Source organism: Oryctolagus cuniculus, chromosome 7 (genome assembly GCF_964237555.1).
Source record: "Oryctolagus cuniculus chromosome 7, mOryCun1.1, whole genome shotgun sequence".
NCBI classification, from domain to species: domain Eukaryota; kingdom Metazoa; phylum Chordata; class Mammalia; order Lagomorpha; family Leporidae; genus Oryctolagus; species Oryctolagus cuniculus.
The window spans coordinates 9,133,355-9,150,747 of NC_091438.1; the positions used below are offsets into that span (position 1 = coordinate 9,133,355).

General features: G+C 43.7%; 1 long non-coding RNA gene across 2 annotated transcripts in view; it reads left to right on the forward strand.

Annotated features, from left to right (window-relative positions):
• LOC138850474 (uncharacterized) overlaps positions 1–17,393 on the forward strand; it is a 76,488-nt gene that overhangs the window by 28,682 nt on the left and 30,413 nt on the right. The window contains exon 2 of one of the 2 annotated variants that reach the window (XR_011390272.1): positions 6,950–7,007. This is a non-coding gene — a long non-coding RNA (uncharacterized lncRNA). Of the gene's footprint in view, positions 1–6,949; positions 12,317–17,393 lie in introns of those variants that run through there. The other variant, XR_011390271.1, reaches the window with a different exon arrangement.

Below are 17,393 nucleotides of genomic sequence, written 5' to 3' on the forward strand. Positions count from 1 at the left end.
TTAAGACTTGGAATATATCTTGCCATTCTCTCCTAGCCTATAGGGTTTCTGATGAGAAGTCTGCTGTGAGTCTAATTGGAGATCCTCTGAAAGTAATCTAGAACTTCTTCTCTTGTGCACATTTTAGAATCTTTTCTTTATGTTTTACTGTGGAGAGTTTATTACAGTTTGTCGTCATGAAAATCTTTTTTGATCATGTCTATTAGTTCTATCTGCTTCCTGTACTTGGACGTCCCTTTCTTTCTCCAATTTAGGGAAGTTTTCTGTTACTATTTCACTAAAAAGGCCTTCTAATCCTTCCTTTCTTTGCACACCTTCAGGAACTCCTATAACCTCTATGTTGGGTCATTTGATAGTATCCTGTAGATTCCCAACAGTGTTTTTTAGTTTTCTGATTTCCTCTTCTTGTTTTTTGTCTGTCTAATTTCCGGCTATTTATCTTCTAAGTTGGATATTCTTTCTTCTGCTTCACTAATTCTGTTGTTAAGGCTTTCCATTGCATTTTTTATTTGTTCTATTGATTTTTTTCATTCCAAGATTTCATTTTGCTTTCTTTTTTTATAGTTTATTTATTTGACAGGTAGAGTTATAGACAGAGAGAGAGAGAGACAGAGAGAAAAGTCTTCCTTCCATTGGTTCACTCCCCAAATGGCCACCACAGCCAGTGCTACACTGATCCGAAGCCAGTAACTAGGTGCTTCCTCCTGGTTTTCCATGCGGGTACAGGGGCCCAAGCACTTAGGCCATTCTCCAGTGCCCTCCTGGGCCACAGCAGAGAGCTGGACTGGAAGAGAAACAACTGAGTCTAGAACCCAGCACCCATACGGGATGCTGGCGCCACAGGCAGAGGATTAACCAAGTGAGCCACAGCGACGGCCCCTCATTTTCCTTTCTTTTTAAGATCTCAATTTCATGGGAGAAATTTTCTTTCATGTCGTGTATGCATTTCATTAGTTCATGCATTTGCTTCTGATTACTTCTAAGTAATCCTGTGATCATTTTTTTAGATTCCACTTGTGGCATTTTTTCACACTCTTCATCTTCCCTGTCTAGATTTGTAGTGTTGTATTCTTTTGGGGGCATCATATTGTGTTCCTTATTCTTGTTTCTTGAATTGGTGTGTTTATTATTTGGTACTTGTGGAGACACTTGTTGGTTTCTTGCTTTTTTTGCTGTGGTGGCTTTTATCTTTGGACTGTGTGTGTGGATTAGTGCAATGTCTTCTTTCAGGGAGTACCTGGAGGCCTGTGGAGGTGTGGCCAGGGAGCTCTGCTCAGTACTCCAGGTGAATGAGTGTTAAGGTGACACCCATGGTGGGCATGGGAAGCCTCCTCTCTCTCTTTTTTTTAATCAAAGGGGAAGTTTTCCTTCTGTTGATGTAGACTAAGCTCACTTCCTCTCCTCAAAGGGGACCCGTGCCTGGGCACTAGCCCCAGTGGGTATAACATTCGTCCACACTTCCATGAGGACCGCACAGAGGATCTGTGCAGTCCTCAGTGTAAGCAGATTCCCCAGCAGTGTCCCTCACCAGGAGGACACTCCCTCACCACGGAGCCCTGAGCATGTGGAGCCTCCCACAGTGACCACCCACACAGCCTCCGTGTTTTCAAAGCCATGCAGTCTCAGTGTGTTCACAGTACTGGCTCAGAAGCCTCTCACAGTCACGAGCACCCAACCCCCATCAGTTCTCCTCACCAGACTCAGGAGTCTCCACTCAGCTGGTTCCTGGGCGTGGACATGAGCTGGCACAGCTGCTACATATGTCCGAAATGGTGCCCGCTTTCTATTGGCTTGTTACAGGACACCACTTCAGGGTTATTCGGGAGAGAGGAATGTGCCCCCCCCCTTTTTCTCCTCTAGTTTGGCAGGTACACTACCCCCCATAGGGCTCCAATCCAGATTCCCCCCACCCCAGCTTTTCCTAGCTTTATCGCCAGTGGCTTCACCTCACTCCAAAGCTGGTGTGGAGGCTTCAGCTGCCCAGGTCCTGAGTCTGCTGTGTCCCTCTAATTGCCTGGAGTTTCCTCTGCCATTTTCTCCCTCGCTCTTCCCTGAGGCTGCACTCTCTCCACTTTTTTTTTTTTTTTTTGACTGGCAGAGTGGACAGTGAGAGAGAGAGACAGAGAGAAAGGTCTTCCTTTGCCGTTGGTTCCCCCTCCAATGGCCACCACGGCTGGCGCGCTGCGGCCAGCGCACCACGCTGAGCTGGTGGCAGGAGCCAGGTACTTATCCTGGTCTCCCATGGGATGCAGGGCCCAAGTACTTGGGCCATCCTCCACTGCAGAACCCAGTGTGCTGGCGCCACAAGGCGGAGGATTAGCCTAGTGAGCCACGGCGCTGGCCAGCACTCCCTCCACTTTTTTTTTTTTTTTGACAGGCAGAGTGGACAGTGAGAGAGAGAGACAGAGAGAAAGGTCTTCCTTTGCCGTTGGTTCACTCTCCAATGGCCGCCGCGGCCGGCACGCTGCAGCCGGCGTACCACGCTGAGCTGGTGGCAGGAGCCAGGTACTTATCCTGGTCTCCCATGGGGTGCAGGGCCCAAGTACTTGGGCCATCCTCCACTGCACTCCCTGGCCATAGCAGAGAGCTGGCCTGGAAGAGGGGCAACCGGGACAGAATCCAGTGCCCCAACCGGGACTAGAACCTGGTGTGTCAGCGCCGCAAGGCAGAAGATTAGGCTAGTGAGCCGCGGCGCCGGCCAGCACTCTCCACTTTTTAAAACTATCTTCTCCTGGACTAGAGTGGTAAGCTCCCTCCCTACTCTGCTATCTTAATCCAATCATGACTTTATAATTAACAGGTAAGTGTAAATATAGTGTTTCTCTGAGTTCTGTGAGCCGCTCTAGAAAATTAATCAAATTCAAGGAGGTGGTTGTGGGAACCCCAGTTTATGGGCTGTCAGTGAGAAGCACAGACCACAGAGTGTTAGCAGCTGGCATCTGCAGTGGGGACAATCTTGTGGGTCTGAGCCCTCAGCCCTTGGGATATGACAAAATCCCCAGGCAGATAGCTTCAGAATCGAATTGAACAAGAAGATTCCCAGGTGGAGAATTGCTTGGTGGGTGTGAGGGAAAGCAGTTTCCACACATCTGGTGTCAGGAGTGCTGAGTGGCATGTATGGATGAGAGTAGGGTTTTCCTTACTCTCTGAGAATGTACAGTTAAACAGAGAGGTGTGAATCCTGCTATTCTGTGCACTTTTCCAAGCTGGCATTGGGAAATTTTGTTCCATTCCTAACTCTGTAACGTCTTTAATCATCAGCATCTTCCGAGCCTCTTTGTTTGCCTACCTTCCTCTGCCCTGCCCTCCCTCTCTGACTTCACATTTGTCTCACATAGATCTAGAATGTTTGCTTGTGGATAGGGGTGCAGGATCCCTGCATGGAGTGGACAGATATGGCTGCCATTTGGCAGGAGGCTGGAGATCCTCTCAAGATGGCATTGCCGTTTGGGAGGCAGCCTGTTCTCTGCTTCTCAGCTGTTTTATCTGTCTGAAGTGTGTTTACAGAATTTTCTCATCCTTCTGGACAAGAAAAAGTCAAGTCTAAGGTGCTTACTGTTGTATTTCCAGACCTAACTTGATTGCTGGCTATGATCACGAAAGATTTCTTCCATTCTGAAAAGAATGTTTCCTGATTATAGATGGTAGGAAGTGGAGATACTCAGGTTCTTTCATTAACCTGAATGGTATGAAAAATAAAAAATATAGAGGTAGGGGAGGAAATATCATTATAGTCTTAGAATCATATCTATGAAATCTGTTTATAATAATAACTAAACCATGTAAAAAAAAAAGAAAAAGTGTGAGAAAGAAGGCAGCATAGGAATTTTTGATTTTTAATAAAATTTGGATTAACCTGTAATACATGAACATTTTCATGGGGTACAGTGCAGTGTTTCAACACATAATAACAACATAAAGCAATGACACCAGGCCACCAGGCTTTGCATCTCCGTGCCTCTTCTTTCTGTCTGAAGCCTCCTAAGCTCTCTCTTCAGGTCTTTACACAGTAGGAGGTAACACAGCATTGAAACCTGTGATTGCCCCACTGTGCAGGAACCTGCCACTTCCACCCAGCTGTTTCAGTCATCCCGCCTCCCTGTATCTCCTGGAGATATTTTTTTAAAATTTTAAAATTAAAAAGTGTTTGACCTTTTTGATTTTAAAAAAGTATTGACCTCATAATTTAGTGGGAAGGACTCACCAGCTCCGTGACACTCACCTGCAGTTCTGAGGGACCACAGCAGCTGGAGCAGGAATTTACGGTTGTGTCCTAGCCTGGCATAGCACCCTGGTGGAGGGGCCTGCACTGGTCAAGTCAAAGATGCCTGCTCTTCATTTGAAGCAGGGAAATGTTGCTATGTTTCCAGCTTATTTTACAGTTTTGCTGTGAGGACCAAATCATAAAGTGTAAGGTTTCCCAGTGTAATCAAGAGAAGAGCAGGATTTTTGGGGGAGGGGGGTAGTGGGAGGAATTGGGTGCTCTGGCTCCCTGCTTTGATTTGGTTTTAGTTCTGCTGTTTATTTTGAAATTTAAAAACCCATTACAAGTCCATGAATTGTGGCATTTATCAAAGTGCTTTGTACAAACATTTTAATGCAAAAAGCATTTTAAGCATTGTGTTAAATGAATATAGTTACATGTTCATAATAACCAAAGATTCAAATATGCTAGAATTTATTAACTAAGACAGAAAAGCAGTCACAAAAGCTTTCTGGGTTCCCTGACTCACAAGGCCATTCCAGACCCTTGGAATTCATTCAGGAAAGGTTTATCGAGCTGCTACTGCGTTCTAGGAACCAGGCTGGCCTAACCAAAACCAACGCCATGCTCTCAACAGACTTGACAGTATAGTGGGAGACACATCAACTAGAAGAAATCGTAAGTGGTGTGATGCAGGCTTACATGGGGGCTCAAGAGAGGAGAAAGGTCCTGCTCCCCCTCTCCAGCCTGCTCACAATCAGTCACAGTTCACCTCTGCTCCTTCCTCTCTATCCTTCCCTCTTCGTCTGCCCTGCCAGGCCCCAGCTTTCTCTCACACCCACCAGCAGCTGAGACACGGGTGACAACCTCACAGGAATAAACAACTGCTTTACTAATAAGTGATTTCTCAAGATTGCTTTAAAAATGACATCCCCAAGTGTGGGACTGGACTCCCTGCCAAACGACCAGCTCCCCAGTCGCAGCCTGCACTCTGTCCGATTTGCTATTGTTTGTTCATCACTTGTGTAGCATCTGGGAAGGTTCAGCTGTTGCGATGAACTTGACCACAACATCATCTGACTTCTCTTCCTGCTGCAGTAGTTTGGAGGTGATGTTATCAGAGTGTGAGTGACACTCCTAAGCACTACTGGTGTTTCGAATCACAGCTTCTTTTATTTCATTCAAATGGACTGCATCTATAATTATCTGTAGTGGTGTAACTCTGGGATCTGCCGGCCCCTCAAAAATTTATTTCTTTTCCTTTAAAGATTTATTTATGGGGGCCGGCACTGTGGTGCAGCGGGTTAAAGCCCTGGCCTGAAGCGCCAACATCCCATATGGGTGCCAGTTCTAGTCCTGGCTGCGCCTCTTCCGATCCAGTTCTCTGCTATGGCCTGGGAAGGCAGTAGAAGATGGCACAAGTCCTTGGGCCCCTGCACCCATGTGGGAGACCTGGAAGAAGCTCCTGGCTCCTGGCTTTGGATCGGCACAGCTCCGGCCGTTGCAGCCATCTGGGGAGTGAACCAGCAGATGCAAGACCTCTCTCTCTCTGTGTCTCTACCTCTCTCTGTAATTCTGTCTTTCAAATAAATAAAATAAATCTTTTAAAAATGATGTATTTATTTATTTGAAAGTCAGAGTTACACAGAAAGAGAAGGAGAGGCAAAGAGAGAGAGAGAGAGGCCTTCTATCTGCTGGCTCACTCCCCAGATGGCCACAAGGGCCGGAGCTGCACCAATCCGAAGCCAGGAGCCAAGAGCTTCTTCTGGGTCTCCCATGCAGGTAGAGGGGCCCAAGGATTTGGGCCATCTTCTACTGCTTTTTCAGGCCATAACGGAGAGCGGGATCAGAAGTAGAGTAGCCAGGGCGGGAACTGGCACCCATATGGGATGCCAGCACTATAGGCGGGCAGCTTTACCCGCTATGCCACAGTGCCAGCCCCACAAAATTTTATTTCTAATTCTGCATTTACCTTAATGCTTACATCAGTACGAGGTAGGAGTTTCCAAAATATATATATATATATAAAATGAAAAGCCGTCAGAGGCTCTCTTTCGACCAGTTTGAATGTGATTGTGAGGGTTGAACGGTGTCTGTTACTTTGAGCATATTACATATGAGATGGCTGTCAGGTTGATCTTGCTTTGATTTTGAAGCTTATGGCTTGTGTGTGGAAGCTTTTACAGCAGAAAAACACATCCTTCAAGCCAAGAGCACAGAATTACACAATTTAATGAAATAATAATCACTCGGTAAAAAAAAAAATGCTTAGGAAACCTTATTAGTTATAAGTCACAGTATTAAGCACATATCTAATTTTCAAAAGGCTTCAAAGGTTTTAAGTGGGATGCAAAAGTTGTAATTTAACAAGAGAGACTCACAGGACAGCATAATGTGCTAATAGCAGAAATAAAACATGCTGAGAGGTGCTCAGGATTCTTTTCCTCTCCCTTCGATGGTTTTTAGTCAGAGCTGTGCTTTGTTCAGACCTGGAGGCCCAGTGGAATTAAAGCTGTTGCCAGCATCACATGTCTTTGCTGTGTGTCTGTCAGGGCGATGTTGGAAGCTGGGAGAATCCTGGATGAGGGATGAGGAGAAGGAGACAGGAGGAGGCAGAGGGCCAGGCAGCCAGTTTCATTGGCTGTGAGTAGAGAAGGGACTTGGAATAGCAAAGGATCTTTTAAAGACAGCCTACAAACTACATTAATTCCTTCTCTTTTCTCTGAATCATGTCTGACAAAGCAGTGTCTGGGTCCTCAAAGGACTTCTTCAAGGAAAGAAGGACCCGTGGCCATCTCCTACAGTAAGTTAATTCGCATTTAATTTTTTCTCACTGTGATTTGGTCTCTAGAGAGTTTGTTGGATTATCAGAATGAAAGATCAAAATGAAAGAAATGGACATTCATTTAATTTTGGACGTGAGTTATTTTTTTTTTTTGAAAGAGCATCCTACTTCATTTGCCTAAGCTAAAAGAGTTGATTAATTTTCTTTCCCTGGGCCACTGGGCATGCCCCTAAACAACATAAATTAGCTGATCTTTTTTTTTTTTTTCAAAGGGAAGAACAGTTTAAAACTCTGCTTTGTGACTAAGTTCCATCCGAATCACTGGGTGAAAGTTACGTGGGTCTCAGCAGTCGGTCTTTGTTGGATGCCAGAGGACGCTCATGAATGGGCACACGTGGTGCTTGGGTTTGATGAGTGAGAGTTCACCACTAGTTCCACCACCAAGAAACTCAGATCTGGAGAGTTGTTTAGTGGTAAAACTGACCAGGACTTAATGGGCTTCTTATTACTGTTCCAAGTTAAGCCCCACAGAGTTGGAAACAGTGTTTATGTCAAAATGCAACTTTATAAGCAACTTGGTAGCAATAACTTTCAAGAAAATTGCTTGAAATCCTTTCTTAAAAGTCTTATGATCCTTCTGGCACACCAGCCTGACAGTTCTTCTAAAGTCATTCAGAAATGTTTTTCATTTGGGTGCCAAAAACTACTCACCATGCAGGACAAAAGGAAGTGCTTTGGGCAGTTGAAGGATTCCCTGGATGTAAGTAGTTAGAGTTTTAACTTGGAATAACTAAGAAAGACTCAACTTCATGAGCCCAGTGTATAAATCATAAAGTATTTTGAAAGAAACAAAATATGTACATCTAAGTGCTAAAACAGTGACGGAATTATAAATGTTGAGGTCTTTGGGAACCATTTGCATAACAATACAGCACAATTTATAGTAAAGTTTGTCACCATTTCTTATTTTAAAATGATGAGTGATGTTAGGTTCGTTATGTGGTGGTAATAAAATGACTGCTACAGTCTCATATATACAATATTCTTTTAAAACAAAACCAGAGGGAAACATAAGCGTGAACTTTGTGGGCAGAATAATGAACATGTGATCACATGTTCCACAATGCGGGGGGCAGTGGATTGAGGTTTACCATGGAGCGTCTGTTTGAATTATGTTGGTCAAGCTGCCTTTTACTGTACATAGTTGGGTTCTGCACAGAGAGTCACTATAAATGATAGGAGGACTGGTTCAAGGACCAAAAGAACAGTCTTAGCCTTAGTGTGTGGCTAAGTGTCATCTTTTCTATATGTGACAAGGAAGGGTAGGCAGACCAAGTGATTTATCAATTCGGTTGTAGCCCCCTCCCTCCAACAAAGCCATTGTTCTAAAGGTCAGGTTATTTTTCTACTTCTTAATGCCATATTGTCAGTAGGTGTTAAGGGATGATGATCTATAAAGAGAATGCATAAGGCAGTAGATTTTCTTATAATATGTGGATTTTCAAATAACAATGAGTAATAAATGCCTTGGGATTGCACTAATAAACCTAGATTTAGTGAAAAAAAGTGACAGGAAGCGTAAACAGCACAGACTCAGAGAGGCATATACAGCAGGGAGCAAAACACAGTGCATTTCCTACACTGGCAACTCCACTTTGTCGGGAAGAGGCAAGCAGGAAAACTCAGCAACTCCCAACATCCAGGCAAATTGGCACCCCTAACTCCAGGGGCACTCCACAGCTCTCCTGGCCTTTAAATCCAGCCTGAAGAGTGCCTGGGGTCCAAGTGCTCTGCTCCAAACAAGGAACACACTTGCACACCCTCACCTTGACCTCAGTGCCAAACCCAAGCTGCCGTGGTTGAGCCACTGCTAGACTGTGTTCTGTCTTAGGGCCAGTTAGGCTTCCCTGTTCCACCAGATGCACCCAGAACCAGTACACATCAAAGGGCAGAGAGCCATCCTGCAGCTGTGGAATTCTTGTGCACAAGCCCAGAGCCATGCTCACTCATTCTGCACGGTTGATCTCGGGATGTTCCTCTGTGCTTTCTGGGACTCAGTGCTGGGAGCAACCGAAACAGAAACCCAGGAAGACCTGAGAAAACCATCCCTCTCCCTGTCTGCGTCTTGTGGCCCAGGGATCCTGGCTCTGCATCTCAGAGTATCCAGGGCAAAAGCTCCAGCGTCACTGCCCTCAGATGACCTGAGGATGGTACCTTCTGTTTTCTGCAGTCCTGGAACTGTTGGTGTTAGTGCTGTAATCCCGAGTAAGTCTCACTCACAGGTGGGACTTAGAGAAAGCCCTGTTTGTTCTGCTTCCAGTCCAAGGCTGCCAGTGCACAATCCCCGGAATAACCTGTACTCACCCTAAAGGACCTGCGCAAGGACACTGTGTTCTGTAGCTGAGACCGAGACTGTTGGTGCTGTATTCACCCCGAGCAACCTGGGAAAGATTCTGTATGCATTCCACTGCTCTAGGCCTACACCTGCCAGTTCACAGTCTCCAAGATAACTTGTTGGACATGAGTAAGGTTCCCACCAAATCCAGCAGCTCTGATACTGTGGTTATTAATGCTAGTTCATAGGCAACAGTCACCGGCACTCACCCCATGGAACCTGGAGAAGGCCCTTCCCATGGCTGTGCCTCCCAGGGCACAATCCCCAGCATAACCCATGCTTGCCCTGTAGATACCTCATGTCCCCAGTGCTAAGACTGTGGAGGCTGGTCTGTAAGCTCTGATAGCACCATTGCTCAACCAGCAGGGCCCAGTGAAAGACATAGCCATGTCACACAGCCTGGGGGCCAGGGCTGTCAGTGCCACAGCCCCAGTATCACCAGTGCTCAATTAGTGGGAACTATGGGGGATCGACTCTGTGTCCCATAGAACCAGGAATGTAACTACTGCCATCACAAACCCCTTTCATCTCTGTGGTGTCTGCAGACATACACCTTTTGAAATGCATGCACACTATAATGTTATACCAATACCTATAAAATTGCTATAGGCTAGCCGGCGCCACGGCTCACTAGGCTAATCCTCCGCTTTGCGGCGCTGGCACACTGGGTTCTAGTCCCGGTCGGGGCGCCGGATTCTGTCCTGGTTGCCCCTCTTCCAGGCCAGCTCTCTGCTGTGGCCAGGGAGTGCAGTGGAGGATGGCCCAAGTGCTTGGGTCCTGCACCCCATGGGAGACCAGGAGAAGCACCTTGCTCCTGCCATCGGATCAGCACAGTGCGCCGGCCGCAGCGCGCCAGCCACGGCGGCCATTGGAGGGTGAACCAATGGCAAAGGAAGACCTTTCTCTCTGTCTCTCTCTCTCACTGTCCACTCTGCCTGTCAAAACAAAACAAAACAAAACAAAACAAATAAAAAAATTGCTATAGGCTAGAAAATTATAGCACTTGTATACACTGCTAACACTGTTTACAGTTGAAGAGATCACATGGCGGTTACACTCTGGGCTCATGTAGAAACAAAGTCAAATCAACTACCCAGTGGACACCCTACATCCCAAAAAAGCTCTCTAATAAAACCTGCTCCATAAACAGCTTTCACACCAGATGCACAGACATCAACACAGGGACACAGGGAATGTTAGGAAGCATCTTTGAAGTAATGCAATAATTCTCTGCAAATAGAACCTGATTTAAGGAAAATCTATAAAATGTCTTAAAATAATTCAAAATAATATTCCTGAGGAAACCCTCTGAGATGTAAGAGAGCACAATTAAAAGCAATGAGGAAAACAATGCATGATATGAATGAGAAATTCAATAGAGATAAAAATCATTAAAAACATCAATTAGAAATGTTAGTACTGAAGACTTCAGTCAATGACATAAAAGTTGTAGTTGACAGCTTTAAAACAAAATAGATCAAGGAAAAGAAAGCATTACTGGTCTTGAACGTAAGCTTTTCCAAGTAAGCCAGACCAAGAATGATTTGATTATTGCTTACATCCCTTGTCTATGTTCTGGTGGGACAGTGGTCTTTCCACTTTTTACTTGCTGAACACTTCAGTTAGTGGTACATTAAGCCTGTGATTACAAACTAAGTTGAAAGTTTGTTGCTGCAAAAATGAGAAGGAAAAGAATTAAGGAAGGAAGGAAGGAAGGAAAGAAAGCGAGCAAGCAAGCAAGCAAGCAATCAAGAAAGAAGGAAAGAAAGATGGAGAGAGGGAAGTACAATTATGTTCTTCAAATTGTATCTAAGACAGAAGAATTAAAAAGAATGAAGAAAGTCTGAGATATATGGAACACCACCAGGTGAACAAATATTCATGTTATGGGAATAACTGGAGGGGAAGAGAAAGGAAAAGGCATTGACGAATTATTTAATGAAATAATAGCTGAAAATTTCCCCAATTTTGAAAGAGAGGTGGACACCCAGATGCAGGGGGCTCAAAAAAAAATCAGACTCAACCAAAAATACCTTTTCTAAAGCATTTTATAGACAGTGGGGTGGCAGGAGACACCTCCCACCCACTTCGAGGCTCAGAGCAGAGCTCGGCTTCTGCGGTCTCCATCACATGCTCCACTCCTTGCTCCCTGCCCTAAGCGAGGAGACCAAGAAGGCCTGCTAGTGAGGTTGAGTGGCCAGAGCTGAGGGCGCTGAGGGCTCTGGGGCAGTAAGGACAGCCTCAGCAGGCGGGGAAGGTGAAAGGGGGCCAGATCGAGCTGGGAGATGTGACACCACACAATACTAAACAGTTGAAGAGGTTGAACCAAGTCATCTTTCCAGTCATCTTTCCACTGACAAGTTCTACAGGAATGTGCTGGAGGTTGGAGAGCTAGCAACACCTGCCTATGTCAATGATACTGTTGTGGGTGTGGTATGCTGTAGGGTGGATCATTCACAGAATCAGAAGAGGCTTTACATCATGACACTAGGATTCTGGCACCTTACCAAAGGCTAGGAATAGGGACAAAAATGCTAAATCATGTCTTAAACATCTGTGAAAAAGATGGCACTTTATTTTTATTTTTATTTTTTGACATGCAGAGTGGACAGTGAGAGAGAGAGACAGAGAGAAAGGTCTTCCTTTGCCGTTGGTTCACCCTCCAATGGCTGCCGCGGCCAGCGCGCTGCGGCCGGCGCACCGCGCTGATCCGATGGCAGGAGCCAGGTGCTTCTCCTGGTCTCCCATGGGGTGCAGGGCCCAAGCACTTGGGCCATCCTCCACTGCACTCCCTGGCCACAGCAGAGAGCTGGCCTGGAAGAGGGGCAACTGGGACAGAATCCGGCGTCCCTACAGGGACTAGAACCCGGTGTGCCGGCGCCACAAGGCAGAGGATTAGCCTAGTGAGCCGCGGCGCCGGCCAAGATGGCACCTTTGACATTTAGCTGCACGTCCAGAACAGCAGTGAGTTGGCAGTTGACTCCTACAGGAAGTTTGGCTTGGAGATTATTGAGACAGAAGAACTGCTCTAAGAGGATAGAGCCAGCAGAAGCTCACATGCTGCAGAAAAATCTCGGAGTCCCTTCTGGTCAGAGTGCAGATGTGCAAAGACAGACAACAGAGCAAACTACAAATGAACTTTCTTGCACTTGCTTGTCGCCAACTGAGAGAAAGGCCCATTGATTCCCCGACACACACACTTTGTTTTAAAGCTTTCTTCCTTCCTTGTTCTTGTTTTTCCTCCTTTCTTTACTTTCTTCTAGAAGTTTCATTCTTTCAAGGACTTCAAAAATAATCATGTTTTATTTCTCTTATTTTTGTGAGGTGGTTTGGTTGAAGGAAAGAGATGGTAGATATTTACAGTTTCACAGTTAAGATATACGGTCCCAAAAATTTGGGCATCAAATTATTTCAACTTTTTTAGCTGAATTTTTTTTAATGTCCTGCTTTCACATTGAAGATCAGAGCTTGCAAAAAGTTTCATTTCCAAAGACAAAAAGAAGCAGCAGCAGTATCTTGTTCTGTAATTATAGACAAGTTTAGTGAGTTTGTGGGACTTTGCATTTTTAAAGACCATTTGTGGGATTAATCCCTCTTCATTGCCTTCACTCCACCTTTAGTCCTCATGAGAACTCTCAGGAGTTGAACCATTGTTACCCTTGTTGGAAGTACTAAGTTTATTTTGGTTTCTAGAGCAATTTATTTGATGGGGCAGTTTGGGTAGGCAGTATTATACTTTGGCTTAAGTATTTGAACTAAACTGTTTTTTACTAATGAGTGGGCTTGTTAGCAAGTTTGTTTTTCTTGTTGTTGATTGTTACTAGTGGCATTAACTTTGAGAGTTGGGCTGGTGAGATTAATTTTTTTTAATATCCTAGCTAGAGATAATGGTTTTTTAACTGACCTAAAGAGGTTTGTTGTGATTTAGGTTTTTTCTGTTGTTTTTTTTTTCTTCAGTAAATCCAGTAATAGTTTAATATTAAAAATGGAGTTGATGGCCGGCACCATGGCTCAATAGGCTAATCCTCCGCCTTGCGGCGCCGGCACACCGGGTTCTAGTCCCGGTCGGGGCGCCAGATTCTGTCCCGGTTGCCCGTCTTCCAGGCCAGCTCTCTGCTATGGCCCGGGAGTGCAGTGGAGGATGGCCCAAGTACTTGGGCCCTGCACCCGCATGGGAGACCAGGAGAAGCACCTGGCTCCTGGCTTCGGATGAGCGCAGTGCGCCAGCTGCGGCAGCCATTGGAGGGTGAACCAACGGCAAAAGGAAGACCTTTCTCTCTGTGTCTCTCTCTCTCACTGTCCACTCTGCCTGTCAAAAAAAAAAAAAAATTGAGTTGATGTCCTTATAGCCCAATGCCCTTAAATAATCCCAAAGCAGATGTTTCTTCTCGGACACATTCAAAAAATAACCTAAAAGGAAGCTTAGAGGTACTTGTGGCACATTTAATGCATTTAATGTTGACTAATGCAGACTATTAAAAGTGTGACCACCAATTTTTTGACAATGCAGGTAGGATATCTAGACAGTATTTTTGAGAATAACATAGCTGTGGTATCCCTTACATATTGGAGAACATCTCAGATTTTCTTAGATTCTGTGCCTGTGTATTTTGAGTTGAAGACTTTGGGGTAAGGGAAATTGTTAAACATTGTGCTTCTATTCTTGGAAAAGTAGAAGTAGAAAGTGTTAATAATGCAGATAGTACTGTGACCTCTTCTACAGATATGACTGGTTTATGCCAGATAGTTTCTGGTGCATAGGGAGTGACTTTGACATATTGGTAACTTTTGTGGGATAGGAGACATCTGAAACCTTCATGTTTTCCTCCCGTAGTCCCATCTCCAATATTTAGAACAGATTGCCAGTACTGATGACCCAAAAACTGCTCTCATTAAACTTTAAAACAGTGTTCAGGGCTTGGACTTAAGTGGCATATTGATTCATAATACTTATCCTGTTATGTAAATACTGGTGTAAAGTTTCATCTTCTGATATTTTAAATGACAATTATTAGGCAAAGTGCTTATGTACACTTTATAATGTTGTTTTTGTTTGAGAATGTGAAAGTACAAAGTACAATAGACTTTGCCAGATTTAACTGAGTGCCAAGAATAATACAGAAAAGATCATTGATGAGTGAGTTTATAGGGTTCTAAACTCCAGATAGTTAAATGTAGAAGGGACCATACTGGTTTGCAGGGTGTCAGTTTCTTAAACTTTTAGACAGTCCAAATCTGAGGTTAGAAGAAAAGTTTAGTAGTAAGCACCTTTACCTTCATGGATAAATATCAGCTTGGTCTTGCCAAGAAAAGTATGGGTGAGTCCCAGAGGCATAATTAGTTTGAAGAATTCAGCCTTTTTGTAAACTTCCAGATATCAAAATAGATTTTGATAGACTAATGACACTGCCTCTATATCTATAACCATTTCACCTGGACTGTCTAATTGGTCCTATGAATGTATCCCTAAATTTGTTGTTGAAAAACCGAATAGCTGTGTCATTAGTACATGTTATTTAAGGAAGAAAAAAATTTTGAATTGAGTGTTTAGGCTCCCTATCATTATGGATTTCTTTTTCCACACTAGCCAGTGACTTAATCTAAATTGTAAATGTTTGTAAATCGATTGTTTGTAAATTAATTGTCCTGCATGAAACTTGTATGCTGTCCACTTAGAGGGGAAGAGGAGGTAAAACAAGTAGAAGCTACGTTTAGTTCATATGCCTGTGAATCAGTAAAGACCAATGTAATGTGCCATGTTGATTTTGTTATTTTGATATGTGGTAAAAATTATCTTTAAATTCAAACAATACTTGTGTTAACTGGAAGATTACAGTATATATTCATCATTTTTCAGGACAGATAGTTCTTACTGTAGGCAAAACTGTCAAAATTTTACTGTAGGGTATTCCCATTTGGGTTCTAAAGAAAAGCATCTGTAGAGAAATCCATGCAATATATAGTTTGTTCAGATTAGTTTTCATTTGGGGAAAGAAGTTCTTAAATGTATCTCAAAGGCAATTACTCATCAATTGAAAGTCCTCCAAAAAGAGAACTATTGGGAAACTTTGAAATGTGGTGGTGGAAAAAGAAAAGTTCCTTCAGTTTTTTGGAGAGGATAACTTTAAAAAAAATACTTAATAGCTAGGTTTACTTGGTGCAGTAAAGATTAAACTTATCAATTTTAACATTGCTGTTACATCTGAAATAAACTTATGTGATGCTGTGGTTAAAAAAAAAAGAACATTTTATAGTGAAATTGTCGAGAGTTAAAGACAAAGAAAAGAATCTTAAATACAGCAAGGGAAAAACATCAAGTTGTACGTAAAGAAAAGCCCATTCAACTAACAGGAGATGTCTCAGCAGAAACTTTATGGGGTCAGTAGAAGATGAGATGATTATTCTAGGTCTCAAAAGAAAACAAACTGCCAGCCAAAAATACTACATCTAATAAAACTATCCTTTAGAAATGTTGGAGAAATAAAGTATTTCTCAGACATACAAAAACAGTGAATTCATCACCTCCAGACCAGTGTTAAAAGAAATTCCTACAAAGAAGTATAGGTATCACAACCATAATGAAAATACATGGAAGTACAAAACCCACTAACAGCAGAAACATGAAAGAGAAAGAGAGGAGAGTCAAACCCTATCATGATATAAATTTACCAAAACACAAAGATTTTAAGAGAAGTAAATGATCAGTAAACAATTGACAAAATGACAGACAGGAATTGGTTTGTACCTATCAATATTAACCTTGGATGTAGATAGATTAAATAACCTCCTCAAAAGATAAAGTAGGATGAATGAATAAAAAACAAGACCCAGGGGCTGTTGCCAAGGCTCACTTGGTTAATCCTCTGCCTGCAGCACTGGCATCCCATATGGGCACTGATTCTAGTCCTGGCTGTCCTCTTCCAGTCCAGCTCTCTGTTGTGGCCCGGGAAGGCAGTGGAGGATGGCCCACATGCTTGGGCCCCTGAACCCGCATGGGAGACCAGGAGAAGCACCTGGCTCCTGGCTTCAGCTCGGTGCAGCACCGGCCGTAGCGGCCATTAGGGGAGTGAACCAATGGAAGGAAGACCTTTCTCTCTGTCTCTCTCACTGTCTAACTCTGCCTGTCAAATAAAAAATAAAAATAAATAAAATAAAAACAAGACCCAACTATATGCTACCAACTAGGTTAAGATATATGTAGTTTGAAAGTGAAGGCATGAGAAAAAATTCATGCAACTGCAAACAAAAAGCAAGCAGGACAAAAGCTGATCAATACACAGTTATTCTTAAGTGTTGAAACTTAACTGAAAAGTGATCGCTGTTAAATATAAGAGTGGGAATAAGAGAGGGAAGAGATGTGCAATTCAGGACATGCTCAAGCTGACTTACCCCAAACGGTAGAGTTAGAAACATACCAGGGGATTCCAATTCAATCCCATCAAGGTGGCATGTACCAATGCCATCTCACTAGTCCCAGTGATCAAACTCTGTTCACAATTGATCATAATGAAAGGACTAAGAGCCAAAGGGAGCACATAAACAAGACTAGTATCTGCAAATACTAGCTGATAGAATAAAAAAGGGAGAGAACGATCCAACATGGAAAGCGAGATACACAGTAGACCCATAGAATGGCAGATGTCCTAAACAGCACTCTGGTCTCAGAATCAGCCCTTAAGGCATGTGGATCTGGCTGAAAAGCCCATGAGAGTATTTTAGGCATGGAAAGCCAAAACACTCTGGGGAAAAAAAAAAACCCTAAATGAAAGATCTCTGTGAGTGAGATCCCAGTGGAAAGAACAGGTCATCAAAGAAGGAGGTACCTTTCTCTGAAGGGAGGAGAGAACTTCCACTTTGACTACGACCTTGTCTAAATATGATCAGAATTGGTGAACTCAAAAGGCTTCCATAGCCTTGGCAACTCATGACAAGACCTAGGGTGATTACTGATGCCAAAAACAAGAGTGTCAATTTGTTAAGTCAACAACAGGAGTCACTGTGCACTTACT